This window comes from Macrotis lagotis, chromosome 2 (genome assembly GCF_037893015.1).
Source record: "Macrotis lagotis isolate mMagLag1 chromosome 2, bilby.v1.9.chrom.fasta, whole genome shotgun sequence".
Classification (NCBI taxonomy): Eukaryota; Metazoa; Chordata; class Mammalia; order Peramelemorphia; family Peramelidae; genus Macrotis; species Macrotis lagotis.
Window position 1 is genome coordinate 22662191 of NC_133659.1, and position 19713 is coordinate 22681903.

Sequence of the window (19713 nt, forward strand, 5' to 3'; positions counted from 1 at the left end):
ATGAAATAGCATAACGGCTTTGGCATGGCTGATAACTTTTTTATAAAATTATCTAAATAACACAGTTTATTTAATAAGCTTACCGATAAGAAATTCAAGTTTGAACTTGACACCTGAGGGTCTGGTAAACCCTATGACAGCAGTCACATCCTTGAATCTGGCCATCAAAAGGCTGAAATGTCAACAGATTTAGTTGAACAAGTCATGAACTAGGGGAGGTTTTCTACTCTTAAATAGGATGACACAAATTGCCTCAGAAGAAGAAACTATGGGCTGGACCTGGGGACTTGGGAGAGTTTTGGAATAATGGGTCCTTGTCACCCCTGTCCCCTTTTCCCTTTATTATTGCTCTAAAATTTGACAGTGACAGTCATTATACTAAGCATTAGGTGGAAAGAGAAAGGAAAATAGAGTTCCCTTTTCTTAAGAAATTCGTGGTGAAATGAGAGACACAAGACTGCATCCACTATGAATATATATTCACATGATTTACACATCAATGTGTGCATGTGTTATAGAAATATGATATATTAGTGTCTATATGATCATATACCATACATCATACATTCTGGATATATCTGTATGTAAAATATGTATTTACACACAAACACCTGTACATATGCCATGGGAGGTACAGAAACAAAGCTTTGTTTCTGCACTTAGAAGAGAACTTTGAAGACTCACTGAGGTGTTACTAGCTTCTTCCAAACCCCAGAAAGAAATGGGTTGAAACCCTGACTATGTGTCTATTTCTCTGCTGCTCCAGAGGGTTCTGTGGCTCTCTTTTTCTTATGTCATAAAAGAGCAACTCCCTTCTGTAGTACTCCAAGGCATTCCTAGTCCTAGCCTAGTCAGTCCACAAGAATCTAAGTAGTTGCATCCTAAACTGGCGATAAAAAGAAACAGATTCAGGATTTCTTGTCCTCAAGAAGCTCACATTCTAATGGGGAAGGTGCTATGCCATTGACTAGGTATGTGCTCTATAACATAGGTATATTTGTTTATAGGATGGATGTGTCTATTAATTCATAGACCATATATTATTTAATATTTTAATTTAATTAATAAATAGTATTAGTTAATTAATATTAATTAACACATTAATATATTGTATATATGTGTATATGAATGTATATACATATATATATATTTATAAATGAAATGGAGGGTAATCTAACTGGGGAAAATATTTGCAGCTGGAAGGAATAGGGAAAAATCTCCCTTCCTAAACTCAGTCTATATGTTTGTTACCTATTCATCTTCATACACTCTGGTCTAGTCAGGTGCCCTAGTGGCTAACGTGGCCTCCTACCCAACCTGCCTACATCACATTACCACATAGCTGTTGCCATGTTCTCCCTCCACCCTTGGAAACAAGACTTGTCTTCTTACCTCTTTCTCTCTGATGAGCACCGTGCCCAGACACACATATTTGCTGACTTGATTGCTCTCAATCTAAAGGATGGGGGTGGGGATGCAGCATGGATTTGACCACCCCAATCAAAAAAGAATAATTATCTCGTTAGGGGAAATTTTCAATGCTAGATGTGACTGAGGCTTGGACTTCTGGAATCAAATTTCAATTAGGTGCAACAGAGATTTTGCTTTGATATTGTGTGAAGGACTTTCTTACACCCTGAAGAGATTAAACACACACACACACACATATGCATATATTTGTATATATGCATGTGTGTATACTTGTATATATATTTGTATTCATATCTATTATATCTGGGCACATATATAAATATATCACATCATATAATGCAATATATGATAAATATAATAATGCTTTCACATATACACCTATAAATGTATTTAAAGACAAAAAAAAAACAAAACAGAAGCTAGTTTGGAACCAGAGAGCTTTTAAGGATCATGGAGAAGGAGTGGGACTGAAAAGCAGAGCTAGAAAGACTGTGTAGCCCCTAAATAAGAGGAATAAAGAGGGACAGTAGAATCTGAGCCATGGAGAAGAAAGGAGAGAATAAAGAGGGCTTCTGGGAAGAGGCAGCAGGCTGGAGGCGCCCACTCTGCTCACCTTCTCAAAGACTGAGGGAATTTCCAAGAAAAGTTCTTTTTCTGACTTCCTCTTGTGTCCTTCCCTTTTCTCAGAATGAGGCTTGTCAGTGCCCAAAATAAAATATACAGGATTACAAAAGGAATCAAATATATGAAAATACCGCTATCATAGCGAAATGATAAACAAGTTCAGGGATCCAGGGTTTAGAATTGTCTAATGGAGTGGTAGCAGTAGTAGTAGTAATAAGTAGTAAGTGGTAGTAGTAGTAGTAGTAGTAGTAGTAGTAATAAGTAGTAAGTGGTAGTAGTAGTAGTAGTAGTAGTAGTAATAAGTAGTAAGTGGTAGTAGTAGTAGTAGTAGTAGTAGTAGTAGTAGTAGTAGTAGAAGTAGTAGTAGTAGTAGTAGTAGTAGTAATAAGTAGTAAGTGGTAGTAGTAGTAGTAGTAGCAGCAGCAGCAGCAGCAGCAGTAATAGTGCTAATAATTAACAATAATAATAATAATAGTCTTTCCCATTGCCCAAAACTTGGTGAATGGGGCTGGCAAAGGCTTGGACCAGGGATTCAAGGTTTACAGGCCTATTAGGAAATCACGGAAATTAATAGTCAAGAACTGCCCAGGGCGGGCGGAACCAAGAGACCATGCTACACTTTAACAACAACATTGTGAGATAACCAGCCCCGATGGCTGCAGCTCCTCTCAGCACTTCAGAGAGCTAGGACAACCCCAGGAGCCGGGCTATGGACAATGCCGTCCCCATCCAGAGCAAGAAAAGCAAACTAAAAGAAAACAAAAAAGTCCTTCAGAATATGAGAAGACTACATTCACTTTATTAAAAACTATCTCACATATTACCTTCCTGTCTCATGGTTTTCTCTCTTTTCCCTTAATCCTAATTCTTCTATGCCAGAAATGACTAATCTGTAAAGATATTTAACACAAATGTGTTTGTACAATATTCTCCAGACTGTCACTGAGGGGAGGGGGTGGGTGGAAGGAAGTTTCATAACTTAAAAATATACATACATACATACATACAAACATATATATATGTATATAATGTGAATGGTGAAAAACTTTCATGACATATATTTGGAAAAATTAAGCATCAATAAATAGAATTGCTCAGGGTCAGTGAGGTAAAATTAGATGCACAAGGCCTGTGAGTTTTGCTTTTGAATTGACTTGCTGCAGTGGGTGTTTTGCTATTTTTATAAACTATACTTAATTCTGGATGGAAGGTTACGCCGAGTTACCTTGTCAGGGCAAGGGAGAGTGAGTGAGTGAGTGAGAGTGTGTCTGCATGTTCCCAAGGCAAGATAATCAGGTCAGATCTGCTTCTGAGGGCCTGGCCTAGGATTTGTGGGGAGCTGAGGAGGGGGGTTCTGGATTTCCATGTGCAGTGTTTGCAAACAGTTTGTTCCCTTTATTCATTTTTCAGTCCAAATGTTGTAACTTAACTGTGGATGTCACGGTTGAGGGCAACTGGTGGAAATACTTCAAAAGCTGTTTATTTCCCAATGGTACCTGGCCCTGCCACTATCTGATGTCCTTCCTATGCAGCCTTGGCTTAGCAGGGTAGCTCTGGGAGGGGTGTGCCAGTCCCAGGGTGTTCACAGTGAGCCTGGCAGCACTGGGAACTAGTGCCAACATTTCCTTTAGGAATTATGCTAGAGACTGGAAGCCAGAAACTCTTTGGAAAGCTTTGGAGTCCAGAAATCAGGCAACTATCCAGTGGGTCACCTGCATCTCTTCTAGGGGACCTTGGTCATACAACTTCTCACAACTTTCCTAAGATTGTAAAGTGGAAGTCGATTTTAGGGAGAAATGGAGTCAGCCAGGCCCAGAAGATGGAGATCTAGAGACCTGGTTTCCAACCGCGATAGAGACTTACGAACTGGACAGTCTAGGACAGGTTGCTTAGATCCTTCATCTAAATTGACTATGGTAATAATAAAAATGAGGTAGACACTGAAGAGTAGACATAGGGAGCCACAAAGCCTACACTCCTTGTTAAGTATGATCATGACTGAGGGACTTAGCCACTCTGACCCAGTTTCCTAATTTGTAAAAAAAGAGGATTCTGGGCTAAAAGTCTCCTTAGCTTCCTTCAAGTCCCAACTCTATGATTCAATAATCCTATGTTATCTATCATAGTGTTATGAAGAAATTCTTGGCCAATTTTAATGTAATCATTAGATTTCTAAACTTGAAAGGAGGAAGGTTAAGGGTCAAATACCTCTTCTGATAGAGTATGATACTGGATTTGTATTCAGAAAACTGTCGGTTCAATTGTCACATCTTACTCTTATTGACAGGAGGATTTTGAGGCAAGTGAGTCTCTGGGAGCCTCTGTTTACTCATCTGCAAATTCTCTCTTTACCATTGTTTTTGTTTTAGGTGGCTCACCCCATGTTAGGAATATCCAATGAAGTGGGACATGCAAAATGCTTTTAAAACATCAACGATCATTTATTATCATGATCTTTGCTGTTGCTAATGCAACAATGTGTGAGATGGGGCCTTTGGGGGCTCAGTCGTGGGAGAGAACTTTCAAGCTCCTAACATAGACTCATAACAAAACCAAATTCATGTCAGATTGTGCAATGATTCCTCTTATTATGACTTAATTGCATCCTCAAGGTAAGGTCAGGGCTGGGGTCAGACAGTATTAGCTCCATATTGATTTAGCAATGAGTCAGGAGCCCAGAGGACTCTTTCAAGTTTACATGGAAGAAGGTTTGTTTGTAAATTTGAGGAGGCAGAAAGGACGTTGAATTGAGAATTAGAGGTTCTGGATTTGAAATGAATCTTTGGAAAGCAGGTGATTTTTTTTTCTTTTTCATCTGTCTCCTAGCACTTAGTCCCAGATTGATATGTTTAATGCATGGTTTATTGATTGAGTGACCATATATCTGTTACTTTCTAGATACCTTTGGATAAATTACTTTAATACCATGGGCCTCAGTTTCCTCAATCTATAAAATGAAGGAATTGGATTAACTAAGTTATCTTTAAATTCCCTCCTTAGAGTTCCCTAAATCCTTTTGAGTGGATGAACATACTAGTTTCCTTTCCCTTCTGGGTCTGGGTTAATTCATTTGTAAAAAGTATAAAATATGACATATATATATATCTCAAAGGATCACTGAGCTAGAATAGGAAGGGGCCATAGACATCATCTGACTCAGTTCCTCATTTTATAGCCCAAGTGATTTGCACAAGGTCATACAGATGGTACATGTCAGAAGTAGGATTTGATCTCACATTTTTCTGACTCGCAAATCACGGCTATTTCCTCTTTATCACAGCTTCCCCCACAGACACTCCGATCTCCCCTCCTCAACATCAAAATTCAACTTTGCCATTATGTTGACAAGAAAGGATTACATACCCACATAGGACAGCCCCCAAAGTTGGGTCCATGGGATAATGTCATTTTCCTAGGAAACTAAAAGCTTAGCTAATCATTTTCTTCCCTCATGTCAGGGACTGGGTACTCTGGTATCCTTTTATAGGATAAGGGCCCTCGGACAGACTTTCTGGGAGGCAAACTCATAGAAAGTGTTACCCTTCCAGGGCTCCTTCTTGCCATACCTCATCCCTCACATGAGCATTGCCACTGGTCCTGATGTTGTTGTTGCCATGGACACAGTATCAGCAAAGTCCAAGCTTTAGACCCCACTCTCCTTGCAGAATTTTATACCACTTAGCAAAACTGCTATGTCCAAATGGTTGTGGGATATTATCCTTGCAGCTGTCAAATAGATTTAATTAATTTGAGAACTAAGCATTTCAATGACTGGGGAAAATGAAGGCAGTGTGCCTATTGCTCAAATTGAGCCCGTTCTGTGTTCTCACTATACTTTGCATTTATGGAAAATCTGTCATCAAATAATATTCATAAAAATGTTTACTCCCTTGTGTTAGGCACTGGAGATAAAAAGACAAAAAAAATAGTTTCCTGCCCTCAAGGGGCGTATGTTCTGAAAGGAAGAATATAACATATATGCAGATAAGTAAATACAAAACATATTTTGAGTGCTTAAAGTTTCCAAAGTAATTTTAAGGAGGAGAAAACCCTAAGAGAATGGAGATGGAGGAGAAGAAGGAAAAAAGACATCATTCAAAAGGTAGCACCAGAACTGTACTTTAAAAGTAGCCTGAGATTCTAAGAAGTAAAGGACCTCCTCTGTTCCAAATACAGGGGACCACCTACAGCAGGCGCTGCTAAACTTGAGTTCATCAATTCCTTTTTTATTGTATTTTGATAATTGCCTTTCACTATAATTGACTTCCTTTGTAATTCTATATATTTTATTTTATGCATTTAAAAACATGACTCTGAGAAGAAGTCCGTAGGCTTTACCAGATTGCTGCGGGGGTGGGAGGGTGGGGGTCCTAGACATTAAAAATCTTGACCAAAATAAATCCTGCAGTAGGATCTGGCAATGGGCACTGGACACAACTTTCCAGGAGAAAAACCCATACGCATCCTCCCTTTTTTTCTCCCTTCACCAAATAGTAGATTAAATTGTCTATTCACTTGATGTGCGTTCACCATGGACATGGAGATCTCAAAGCAAAACTTCGGCCCCAGTTCTCTGCAAACTTTCATGCCACGTGGTGAAATTGTTGACGGAATGGTTGCAGGGTGTTCTCCTTGCAGCTGTCAAAGAGATTAAAAGAATATGGGGAACTAAGCTTTTTAGCAACTGAGAAATATGAAGACAATGTGTTTATTGACCAAAGTGAGCCCCCTTTCTGTCCTCAATTCAACTCTCAGGACTCAAATACTCAAATGGATTAGTGATCTCATCAATGTGGGTATGTCATCCACAAATAGAAGCAGCTGGAGAGCCTCATATCTACAGGCAATCCATCTTCAACCTCTGTTCTATACTTGGTCTCCATGACTTTTGGTGAGCAATTAGCTTCCTGGTTTATTCTATGAGTGACATTAAACAATCATCTACCCAGCTTCCCTCTGCCATAATATCTTTCAAATTATCTTGTATGATTTTCACATGTGCATTAGAGAGATCTTGTTGAAAGATAGCCTTCTCAAGTTGATGTTTTGCTCAACTGAGTTTCTTAGACAGCAGCACATCTCGTATACTCTCTATCTTTCAGTCAATTGTGTGATTGTACAGATGTGGGGCCTATGGAGGAAGATGACTCACAAAAGGCTGCCTTGTTCCTTTTTAATACAATCATCAATGGTGTCTTCCAAGTCTGTGCACATTACTCTCATGAATATTTGACTAGTGATAGAAAGAGAAGCAGTTTGGAGAAGAAGAGAAAAAGCCTTGGAGCCAGGAAGGCTTGGGTTAACATCCTGGTGGTGTGCCCCTGAATCAATCATTCATCTTCTCATTATTGCAGACAACTCTCCAAGACTATTTTGTACAGAAGCTTCTGATCTGATATGGAAGGGTTCCCTGTACCAAGTAAATCAAAGTGAGATCTTGTATTCACTACCGCTTTCGTTTTTGTAATTGTTAAAATGTGGTCTATCCTTACAGATGAAAAATTAGGCATACGGGTCATTTGTCATGGATCTTTCCTTAGAAGTTATTTTAAGGAATTAAGAAGGTCCAAGATTTTCCTCCATATCTTTAAAATCTTTCTTTTCTTCTGATACTTTGAGAAACAACTTCTCATTGCTCTCAAGATTGGGTTGGGTTCAGCAGTAGATCTCTTTAGGACAGATTCAGTTGGTTTCTACTGTATTTTTCCCATTAAAGTCTTCTTTTCTATTTTGTCTCTATGAATAATTGGCATTGTGACATAAGATTCAAATATGGCAGCCCTGCTATCTGTAAGGATGAAAAGAGTGTCATAAAATCACTTGTATCTCTTTGGTCTCCTTTCTGCTTCCTTCTTAAATATGCTCAGCATGGTTTTGCTTAGTTAGACCTCTCACCAAATTTACCTTAACATTATTGTTACCTCCACTGCCTCTCTCTGTTAATGAGGCAATACTGCTCGTAATCATCCACCATACTTGGCTGACAGGTCTTCCAAATGAAATTAAATTCTAAACAGGTGCTAGCCTGGCCACCCATTTTTCTCTCTGCTTGAGAAGGTAACACAAACATTTCCTATGTTAATTGATTTACATTAGTGAAACATCTGTATGGAATTGACATCCTTTCCTCCATCTATTTTCCATTAGTGTATGACAACTTCTTTTTGCAAATAGTCTAGATTGGAGTAATTTAGTAATTCCTTAGATCTTTTAATTATTTTTTTAGACTTTTTGTGGCAAGGCAATGGGGTTGAGTGACTTGCCCAAGGCCACACAGCTAGGGAATTATTAAGTGTCTGAGGCCACATTTGAACTCAGGTCCTCCTGACTCTAGGGCCGGTGCTTTATCCACTGCTCCACCTAGTCACCCCCTAGATCTTTTAATTCTTAAGAATTATTTTTCTAACTTTGAATTCATTTTGATCTTTACCCCCTAACAAGTCAGAAGCCTAATAGTATAAAAATAGTATAAAAATAGAATATAAGAATCATTCTCTCTTTAGTAATGAGTCATTTCGTTGTTGGTGTTGAGTTGTTTCAGTTATGTTTAACTCTTCATGATCCTATTTGAAGTTTTCTTGGAAGAGATACTGAAGGGATTTATCATATCTTTTTCCAGCTTATTTTACAGATGAAGAAACTGAGGCAAGCAATCTTTGATGACTTGCTCAGAGTCATATAGCTACTAAGTGTCTGAGGCTAGATTTGAACACAAGAAGATGAGTTTTGCTGACTCCAGGCCTGGCACTCTATCCATTGGGTTACTCCCGCTGTAGAAAATGAGTTATTTTTCTGACTATTGAAATACATTTGATTTCTTTATTTTTCCTTGTCCTCTTTTTTTTTTAGCTTTTACAAGGTAGTGGGGTTAAGTGACTTGCCCAAGGTGACACAGCTAGGCAATTATTATGTATCTGAAACTGGATTTAAACTCAGGTCCTCTTGACTCCAGGTTCGGTGCTCTATCCACTGCACCATCTAGCTGCCCCTTTCCTTCTCTTCTTATTTTTCTCCTCCTTTATGATTACAGCTAAATGGTACAACAGATTGAATGTTGGACCTGGAGAAACCAAATCCCAAGTTCAAACGTGACCTCAGACTTTTGCTAGCTGTGTCACCTTAAGTAAGTCACTTCACCTCCGTCTTCCCATGTAGTGAAGACAATAGCACCCGCCCCAGGGATATTGTGAAGGTAAAATGAGATAATCTTTGTGAAACACTTTGCAAACCATAAAGTATTATAAATTCTAGCTGCAGTGCTTTGGGGAACCTTTTCTCTGTATAGGCAGAAAGCTTCTGTGTAATCTATGAGTCCTTAACCACACTCATTCCATACTGTTGAACAATATTTTCTAACATATTTTTCACTGTCCTCACCCATGCCTACCTTTACATGGAAATCAATGAATATCCAAATGCATATGGATTTCATTTGGAGGGCCTTACTGAGTTCTTCATGGAATTTCCTCGTCTCTTCATCCTTTACAGCAGATGGAGTCACTTTAGATGCATCGTAAAGCCATCAGTTCATGGGGGTGTTTGTTCATCGTATTGCACACTTCCATAGTTATTATTGCAAAAAGGCCATCACAAGAATAATTGCATCCTAAGAAACGAAACAACTCTGCCAACTCCTTTCCTTACCGCTTTCAGCAGGTCCGACAAGTCAGTCCCCATTTATTTATTTGTAGCACCTTTCTTCTGGATTCCCTCATAGAGAAAAATGTCACTATTGATATGATTCCATTTTTACAGCAAAATTTCCATTCATTCATCATGAGATCCAAGTTCTCCCATTTAGAACAGCAACGACTAACTTAATAATGAAAGATAGAATGTATATAGCACTTGGTTTCACAAAACATTTCACAATTTTTTTTCTCCTTTGATACTCTCCACAACCCTGTGAAGTTGGCACTGTTATTATCCCCAGTTTACAGGTGAGGAAACTGAGGCAGATGGTTAAGTGACTCACCCGGGATCACACAACTACTTATTTTCTGTGAGTGTCCACAAGTCCTGGATAAATCAAATTGAATTCTTTACATCAGATTGAATTTGCACTTCGATTTATCTCAATCCAATTCAGCAAGTGTTTATTAAGCCTGTACTATTTGCCAAACACCGTTCTAAGAACTGAGGAATCAAGGGTGAACTCAAAAATCTACTCTCAAAGAGTTGACAGTTTATTTGTCAGAGTTTATAAGGTGCAGACAAATAGGGAAATTCAAATATATATTTATAATATATTTTATATAAACACATCAATATAATAGATTGCATATTCTGTATATCAATATAATATACATTGTATATTATTTTTATATAGTATGTTAATTTAAAGAGGTAAGGAGACTATGATAGAATGAATGAATCAATGAATGAAGAAATGAATGAATGAATTCCATATCAAGGTGCTCATGAACTAAGGCCAGAAATTACTCTATTGTTCTTCAGTTGTTTCAGTCATGACTAACTCTTTGTGATGTGACCCCATCTGGGTTTCAAGATACTGGAGCGGTTGGCCATTTCCTTCTCCAGCTCATTTGACAGCTGAGGAAACCAAGGTAAAAAAAGGTGAAGAGACTTTCTCAGGGCCATAGAACTAGTCTGAGTCCAGACTTGAACTCACAAAGAACAGAGAAACAGAAAGATTAGAATGAACTAAAGGTACAGTGATACAAATTGAGATAAACAAGAATGTCATTCACAAGATTAAACAGGAATCAAATACACAAAATATGGCAGTGTATACAAAGAAAAGCAACATTGACAGGATGCAGGACTCAGCTTAATTGAAATGGTCCCAAGGAACCAAATAATGAAATATTCTTCCCTCTCCTTAGTACTAGGGTGAGAACCTACAGGTTTGGAATAGTGCGTATGCTTGAGGGGTATGGGGGTATTCAAGGAGTACTGATTCCTTTGGAGTAGGCATTTGTGGAATCCTTTTTTTGAGGCTACTCATCCATCTTTGGGGTCTTTCTGGCAGTCCCCTCTACTTGTGGCTCCAAGAAGCTGAAGCATGCCCAGCATTCAAACTCTAATAAACCATTTGGGCAGACTGACTAATCGAGGTTGAGGGGCAAAGCTAGAACTCAAACCTGTTGGATAAGTTGATCCAGTGTATACCCTAAGCATATGAAGACCTTCCCTGGAAGAATGGGTGGATAAGAACAATCTGTTCCAACAGTCATGATGACGACTGAAGCAGGAGTTCTGAAATGCTCAGAACTTGGTCAGACCGCAAAGACATCAAGGCCATCCACTATGTCCTGGGGCGATGCCAGTAATCTTGTCTTTTGTCCTGCCACCAGTCTTGGATGACTCAGAAGGGAAAGTGAGCTGAGGACTGCCTCACTTAAATCCAATTCTCGTGTGAGTCAAAGCGTCATCCATGATGTCACTGGTCCTCCTTGAAAATGAAAGACAACAGCAGCCCTGTATGTGCAACCATAATGTTTAGTCTTTTGTTTAATTTTTATTTTCATTAGAAAGGGAGATAACATTAAAAAGTGACAGATGGAATAATTAGATTGCACTATTGAAAAATATATATATGGTCATCTGCATAAAAATGTTTATTTTCTTTTATATAACACTTCTTCTTGTATAAAGAAAAGCCAAGTATTACATTTCTAATTCAAAAGGTCTTGAAGGGGAAGAAATAAACATTACAAAGCTAGAATAGCTATAGGGTGTTTTCCCATGTTCAATATTGAAGTTGATGGGAGACTGAGCTTCAAATTCTTCCTCAGAAACTAACTGTGTGACCCTGGATAATTCTCTTAATTGCTGTGCTTGAACTTACTCCTCCAAGGTCTTTTCTCATTCTAGAGCTATGATGCTATGAATAGGCTAATATTGTAAAATGAAGGGACAGAGAACCAGCCCTGGATTCAGGAGAACTTGAGTTCAAATCTGGCCTCAGACAGTATGATCCTGGGCAAGTCACTTCACCCCAAATGACTCACAGAAAAGGGTAGGATATCATTCTTGAAAGAAATATTAAGAGGAGAAGGTTGTTCTTTAGTAGTCTTTTTCTGTCCTTCTGGTCTGGTTTCCCAGGATTCCATGGCATGCCTTGGATTCCCAGAATGCCCTACCTAAAATCCAATCTTATTATTATTATTAGCCCATCTTCTGATCTCCTTCTCATCCTTATTCTTCTAACATGTGTCCCATTCCTTTAAGATCCAGGCCAAAGACCTTCTCTAGGAAACTTTTTTTCCTGGAGGAAATGGTAAGTGCAAATTGATGACGGTGGGAAGTGGAATATTAAAATCTGGGGACCAGCTAAGAGGCCTGTTGAGGAAGAATGCGATCCGCAAAGGGGAACCTTAGGAAATATAGATAACTCAGAAATTATGAGGGGACCTTGAATGCCAAACTATGGAACTTGGATTTTATCCTTGAGGCAATAGGGAGCCATCTAAAGTTTTTGAGCAGGGGAGTGACAGGATCAGAGAATAATGAACAGGTAGAGAAACTGGACAATGATTTGAGGATGTGGTAGGTCATGACGTAGACAACAGGAAGAATATTCAGCTAAGCCTTCCAAGTGGAGAAAATAGCTTTCAGAAGGAAGATATCGTCTTCCCATGTTCTGTGAGTCTTAAGCCTTTCCTTGGTTCTCCTCCTTAATTCTGGAGAAGATGCTGTCTTAACCATTGGTTTTCATATCCAATTTTGCCAAGAACCAGTGATGTCACTCTACCAAAATTCTTCCAAAATTACACAGGCTATGTACGCCGCTCCAAGATACATACACACCGTCAATGTGTTTATTCCCACAATTCATGGTTTGCCTTGTGTTGGCGCCACAGTTGTCAAAGCAACCAAAGGAATTAAAGAAAACTTGAGGTGAAGCCAAGGCCCTCATCCAGGTCTGGTGACCAAGGAGACAGGATCTCCCCAATCAGTTTTGCATTTGAACCTTGATTGATCTCATGAGTGGGCCACAGCAAGTCTACCCATCCAAGAGGGAAGAGCCAATGCCCACTGCCTGGCAGGGCCCATCTGAGGAGTATCTTCTGCTCTCCTGGTAACAGTCCTGTAAGGCCAAGTACCCTTTTCACCTCTCCACACATCAACAAACAAAAAGGCCTGAATTTCAACAAAAGTTTCAGTAAAAACATCAGAGAGTCCTCAACTCTATTTTCTCAGCCTGCCCCAGGGTTAAAAGCATGAGTGTGTTTAGGTTTCCAGCAAGGGCCATTGCTAGACATTACTCATCGCTATACAAGCAAACCAATTTGGTAACTTTGGTGATGTCAAATATAAATGTTTTTGTTTAGTTTTTGAGTCAACAAATAAACTGTTGGATTATATGGGAACTCTGAGGCATTAGAATGTTTCTGAGACAGAAACCTCAAACTTTTATCTGTGCACATTATAACATATATGGGTATGTGGTAGCCACTAGACAACCAACCTCCAAGGCAGGAAGGTATGGGATCAAATCCTGACTTTGATATTTCTTGACAAGAATGACCCTGAGAAAGTCCCTTGGATTCTCAAAGCAGCTCAAAGGCTTATAGATCTAAGACTGAAAGGGACCACAGAGACCATCTGATCCAAGTCCCTCAGTTTCCACCTAAGGAAACTGAAGTTCAGGGAAACCGAATTTTTAGACCCTGGCCCACGGCCCACACATGCTCAGTTCTGGCTCTTGGACTGGATGCTCTACTGAGGATAGTGTAGCATAAACATGAAGTGTGTTCGAATTAAAATCAGAAGACCTGGTTCTATTGTTTAATAACAGTATGAAGTTGGGTCCATCATTTTCCTTAAATATAAAAGTAGTCAGTTAAATGTTTTAGTGGATAGAGTTGCAGAATTTCAAGACTGAGGACCTGAGTTCAAATTCTACCAGACATTTTTTAGCTGTGTATATCTCTAGGCAAACTACTTAATCATTCCATGCCTCAGTTTCCTTATCTGGAAAATGGGGACGATAATAGGACCTTTTTGCTGGGTGGTTGTAAGAATTAAGTGAGCTAACATATATGAAGTATATTATGAGTCTTAATGCTTTAGTATGCAGAATGATCTCCAAGGCTCTAAATCTAAGCCTTATTATCTCTCTTTTTTTTAGGTTTATGCAAGGCAAATGGGGTTAAGTGGCTTGCCCAAGGCCACACAGCTAGGTCATTATTAAGTGTCTGAGACTGGATTTGAACTCAGGTACTCCTGAGTCCAGGGCCCATGCTTTATCCACTGCGCCACCTAGCCGCCCCTAAGCCTTATTATCTCTAAAGGTCCTTCCTGTCCTTTGGCTTCAGTTACTTATCCATACAAAGTGAAACCTATGAGGGACTGAACTTTAGTTATGCAGCAAATGAACTGGGTCTAGTTAATCTTGACACTGGGCTAGTGGTCTTCCCCTCAAACTTTACCCCCTTTTCAACTCCCCTATTACTGCCAAGAAAAGCCCCTCCCTCCTACTTCTCTAGGTACACCATGGTAGAATTAGCCCAATCCTCATTCTCAGTCTTCCTGCAAATCTTTAGGTTTCTACCTTCACAACATCTTTTTGGCCATCTTGGTTTCGCCTCCCATCATCTCTTGCTGGGGAGCTGGGGCAGCCTACTGGTCAGTCTCCTTGCCTCAAGCGTGTCTCCATCTCCTCAGCTACCACAGTGATCTTCCCAAAGCCCGAGTGTGACCACGTCACACTGCCCCTCTCTAACACACATACACATAAATGTCTCTAGAATATCTGCTATTTACCTCCTCAAATCCTCTGCTTGATCCACATTCGTGCATAATCTGCCCCCTTACCCACATGTCCTTGCTTGCCCTTTTGCTACACAGAAAGCTGCATCTCTGGACTCTATGACTTTGCACTGGCTGTACCTGGGATGCTTTTGTTCTTCACCTCTGCCCCCAAGATTCCTACAAGTCTTAGCCTCCTTCTGCAGTACCCCTTGCCATTCAGCCTCAATGTTAATGTCTTCTTCCTTTTGTTATCTCCACTTTATCCTGTCTATAACTTGTTTCTACATGGTTTTTCCTCATGATGCCTCCCCTAATAGTCAGAAATTCCTTAATAAAAGGATATCTTTTTGCCTTTCTTTGTTTCTCCAGTGCTTGTCACATAGTAGGTGCATAATAATTGCTAATAAATTGACTGCCTTCTCCCAGTCCAGCTCTGTATAGTGTCGAAGACCATGATAATGGTCTCCAACTCCTGGATCAGTTCCTGATGATTCACTGGGATAAATTGTTTGGAGTGAGTGATAAAAAGCATAGTGGAACAGAGAGCCACCAAAATCCAAATGTTTAAAACAATGACTGGACCTCTGTGGGGCAGAATGGAAAGATGTGAGGGAACTGGCTTTACTGACCCCATCTGTGATGGACCATGTGCTTTTGGAATATAAGATCCAGAGTATCTGAACTGGAAAAGGCCTTCAGGAATCAAAAGGGAATAAGTCTCTATACAGTACCTACTAACTGTCAGGTTCTAGGCGATATGCTTTTACAACAATCCTGCAAGATAAGGGCTACAATTATCATCCCCATTTTATATTTGGAGAAACTGAGGCAAGCAGATTAAGGGATTTGTCCAGGGTCACTCAGCTTATAAGAATTTGAGGCAAAATTTGAACTCGGGTCTTCCTGATTCCAAGTCCAGCACTGTGGCACCATTAGCTGCCTCAGGAAATAGAATATTCAATGTCAAAGTGGGGTGAAATCTTAGGGAAGATCAGAGCTGGGAGGGGCCTTAAAACTGGCAACATCAGAACTAGTGCATAATAGGATTTTAAATTAGAGAGGAATCTGAATTACAGTGAATGTTAATGACTTCAAGGGAACTCAGAACATGGAGAATTTTTATAAAAAAAATTATATTCTTTTGCCTCTGTGTTTGAAAGAACCCATGTTTTTATTTATTTATTTGTTTGTTTGTTTATTTATTTATTTATTTAATGCCAGAATCTGGAGTAGCGAGAACATGACATGCTTCCTACCCTCATGGAGCTTCTAATCTAGTCAGGAAGGAAGGACACATATCTATTTCACAAAATCACAAGGAAGAATACGATAGGACCATAAAGGTGAGTATGGAAAAATAGTAAAAGGAAAAAGTCATTCTAGCTAAGAGAAGAGCCATCAATGTTGATCCAGCTAGACTTGAAAGGTAGATAGGATTTCAGCTCATATCCTCATTAGTCCCACAATTCTCTCTGATCCTTGACTTTGCCTCATTCTGATACTTTTACTGTGTACCTTCTAGGCTCATAGACTTTAGGGCTGAAAGTTATTGAGTCTTACACCCTGACTTTTAGATCTAAGGGAAGCGAGTAGAATGATTTGCCCATACCCACATAAGTAGCAAGTGGCAAGGTGAGGATTTGAACCCAGATTTTTTTGACTTGGAATCTCTGTATTGAGCTCCCTTAGGTGCTCCCTCTTTGTATTGAGGTTGGACCTTTGTAAGTTTTCCTAGAAGGTCCAAAGCTTCCCACTGACAAGAGAGGCTCCCAAGGCAAATGTGCTTCCTTCAGGAGGTGGTGAGTTTTCCTTCCCTTGAGATCAGTCTTCAAGTAGGAGTCAGATGAGGAATGCTGGGGATTCTGGAGCAGATACAGACTGGTCTCAGGGAGTTCTGAAACAAATCTAAAATAAATGTGCGTTCTTCTGAATTATATTCATTATACTAAGAAAAGCAGCCTGGTATGTTGGATTGAGGGTTGGGTCCGGACAATGGAATCCTACTTACTAGCACTGTGGCTCTTAACCTGCCTCAGTTCCTCTGTAAGATGAGGATATTAATTGTAGCCATCTTATAAGGCTGCGATAAAGGTCGGATGAATTAAAGTGTCAAAGCATTTGAAAAGTTTAGAGGTCAGTGGAAAGGAACACATGCCGTTCTCCATTGGTTGAAGAGATGTCTATAGGGATGAGAGGATAGATAGGTTCATTTCCTTCCTGGAGAATATCTTGCAATGACTTATCAGAACACGTGATGCATGTTCTAAACTTCTCATGACCAAGGTGGGAATTTGTTGGACACTGCCTCTATTATATGAGTTTTATTTTTGCTATTGTTTTAATCATTCCATGGGGAGAGGAGAAGAGATAATGCTTTTAAGTTTTTTAAGTTTTTTTTTTTTGATTTGCTGTTATAGTTAATTTTTACCTTTTTTTCTATGTAGTAGGGATACAAGGCAGGCAATTGATAGATTCTTTCTGACTGAAATTTAAATAAATTATTACAGAGAGATATGTAACACATAAATATGGTACTTTTGCCAAATACTTGTCATCTCCTTTGATTCTCCAAAGACCTTGTAAGATGTTACTATTGCTCCCTCTTAACAGCTGAGGAAACTGAGGTAAATAGCAGCTGAGTGACTTGTCCTGATGGTCACTTACCTGCAACGTATTTGCAAAGAATTCAAACCCAAGTTTGCCTACCTCCAGGTCCACTGATCTATTTATGCAGCAGACAAATAAATGATAACAACAGGCTTGGGAGATGCATTTGCAAAATAGGCCATGCCATTGTTTCCCCAATGATACCATGAACTCCTGGATTTTCTACTTCTTTTGTCTCTCCTTTTGTAATAGCCAACACTGGGCTGGCCCCCATCATACCCCCTTCCTCAGGGCTTCTCAGGGCACCTTCCTTCAGATAATTAGCCTTGTCATCCTGCTTAAGTCATTTCTTTATTGTGGACCTTGGTTCCATTATGCATAAAAAAGGGTGTTAACTAAACAGGCCTTGAGTTCTCCTCCATCTCTAGGATGCTGTGATTCTCATTTCTGGAACCTGTCACTCTACATGGGTCCCTTCCCACAAGGTAGCTGTACCCGGGTTCTGCAGGAGTTAGTTCTCCCTGGGCAGGGCAGGTGCAGGGGAAGGGAGTCTCCTCTTTGCCAACAGGGACCACCCAATTGAAACCATCAGCTAAGAAATTCAGGATCTGGATGGTGAGGTGAAGTTGATGAGGGGAGTGCATCTGAGGGAGCTCAAAGTCCTGACCCTACCAATACACCAATAGATGAGAGTCCACATGGCCTGGCGAGGCCTTCTGCTGAGTTCACAGCCCTTCTTAGACTCTGTGCCCCCCCTTCCCCATAAGATGTTCTTGTATTTATATTCTGTGGCTTGTCAATGTAAACCAAAACCAAGTTTGTGCAATACCAGAGATTTTTGCTAAGATATCTTTGTGTTTATATTGTTTTGTTTTTTCTTTTTAGTAGAACAAGAGGAAAAGGAGGGGAGAGAGGCTTTTTTTTTTGATGTACATCCTTTGACATTTTTTCTATTCCTTTTCCTGGAGATGGATAACGGGGAAGGAAGAGCACATCTGAGTTTACCTGGGGATGGTGAGCACACCTGAAGAAGAGCCTCCCTGGGGATGAAGAGCACACCAGCATATGGCGGGGAAAAAAATCACAAGTCCTAAAACCTGGGCTCTATCTCTCACTCTGCTGCTTCTACTGAATCATAGTCATAGAGCCTTCAGAGAATGGAAGTTCCTTGAAGGCAGGACTGGATTTAGAGGGAAAGGAAGTTTGTTTTTGTTTTTGTTCTTTTGTTCTTTGTCCCTTGTCAAACAAGTCACCTGGTAGAGACTTCAAAAAAAAAAAAACCAATAAAAAAAGCAACTCATTGCTGCTAGTCCATGAAGTGTTCCAAAGTTGTTTTTTGTTTAACAATGGATATTTCCTTTTTATTTGATGAGAGTACTTTAATTGACAAGGATGAAAGTCACTTAAATTAGAGGCTTAGAAGACAGTGGGAGAAGACATGGAGAGAATGACCCCTTTTCTTCTCTTTACTACTCTTTACCTTTCTGAAGGCCTCTTACAGCTCTCACACTCTCTGTTCTCCATTCTTTCCATCATCCTCTTATAAAGGCCCTTCCTACTTCCAACCCTATGGTTTTTGGAATCATCCAAGGCCAAACATCGACTTCCTCGGATGGAGCTCTGCTAGCCCTGTGGCAGGACACATAGTTGGTGGTTGATAAGCACTTCTGGAATAGAATTCTCCAGAAAGTACATTGGTATTTCATGTTTAAATGCCTGTGTTTGAGGGTACAAGGGGTAGAGACTATTCTCAGCCACTAACTCCTACTACAAAGAAGGAAATTATCTATTAACTTAATAACAGGCTACTACTGCTTGTGTAGCAACAGCGTCAAATCAATTTGGTCTGCGCGACTGACGGGCCTGAAGCTAATGTAAACTTCCCCCCCCCCCATTCCCTAGTAAGCTGCCAACTCTGATCTCATGGCTCCTTGGCTAGGCCTTTCCCCTGTTTGATAGTTTGTGGGCAGCTGCTGCTTTCCCAACTGATAGACCCCAAGCCAGGATATTCAGATAAGCAACTGAATTTCCCACGGAGACAATCAGGGATGATTGCCAGCCTCCCAGGCCCTCCCCATGCCCAGGGAAGGGGGCACCAGTCTTAGGTCATTGCTTCTGCCACAGCTGCACATCTCTATCTCCCTCCATCACCCACATTCCTGGGTTGACAAGTGATTTAGAACCTGAGCGTGGAATCATCCATGAATGAATCAAACCTCTGTATCAAGTGCTAAAGCAGAAAATTAATGAGAATGTTGGCTGACATGATCTATGGCTCATGTGTTCATTAGGTAGCATTAGCTTCCAGTCAAATGCTCTTCTGACAGCTAC

The 19713-nt window shown here is 40.0% G+C and overlaps 1 long non-coding RNA gene across 2 annotated transcripts; it reads left to right on the forward strand.

The window, feature by feature from the left end:
- The first annotated feature begins 865 nt into the window (after nucleotides 1-865).
- Nucleotides 866-18694, forward strand: LOC141510938 (uncharacterized). 2 transcript variants are annotated; one of them, XR_012475204.1, is made up of 3 exons: nucleotides 866-971; nucleotides 15997-16118; nucleotides 18268-18694. It is a non-coding gene; the product is annotated as an uncharacterized LOC141510938 (long non-coding RNA). The 2 variants fall into 2 exon arrangements; XR_012475203.1 differs by having other exon boundaries at nucleotides 18351-18694.
- The last annotated feature ends 1019 nt before the right edge of the window (nucleotides 18695-19713 follow it).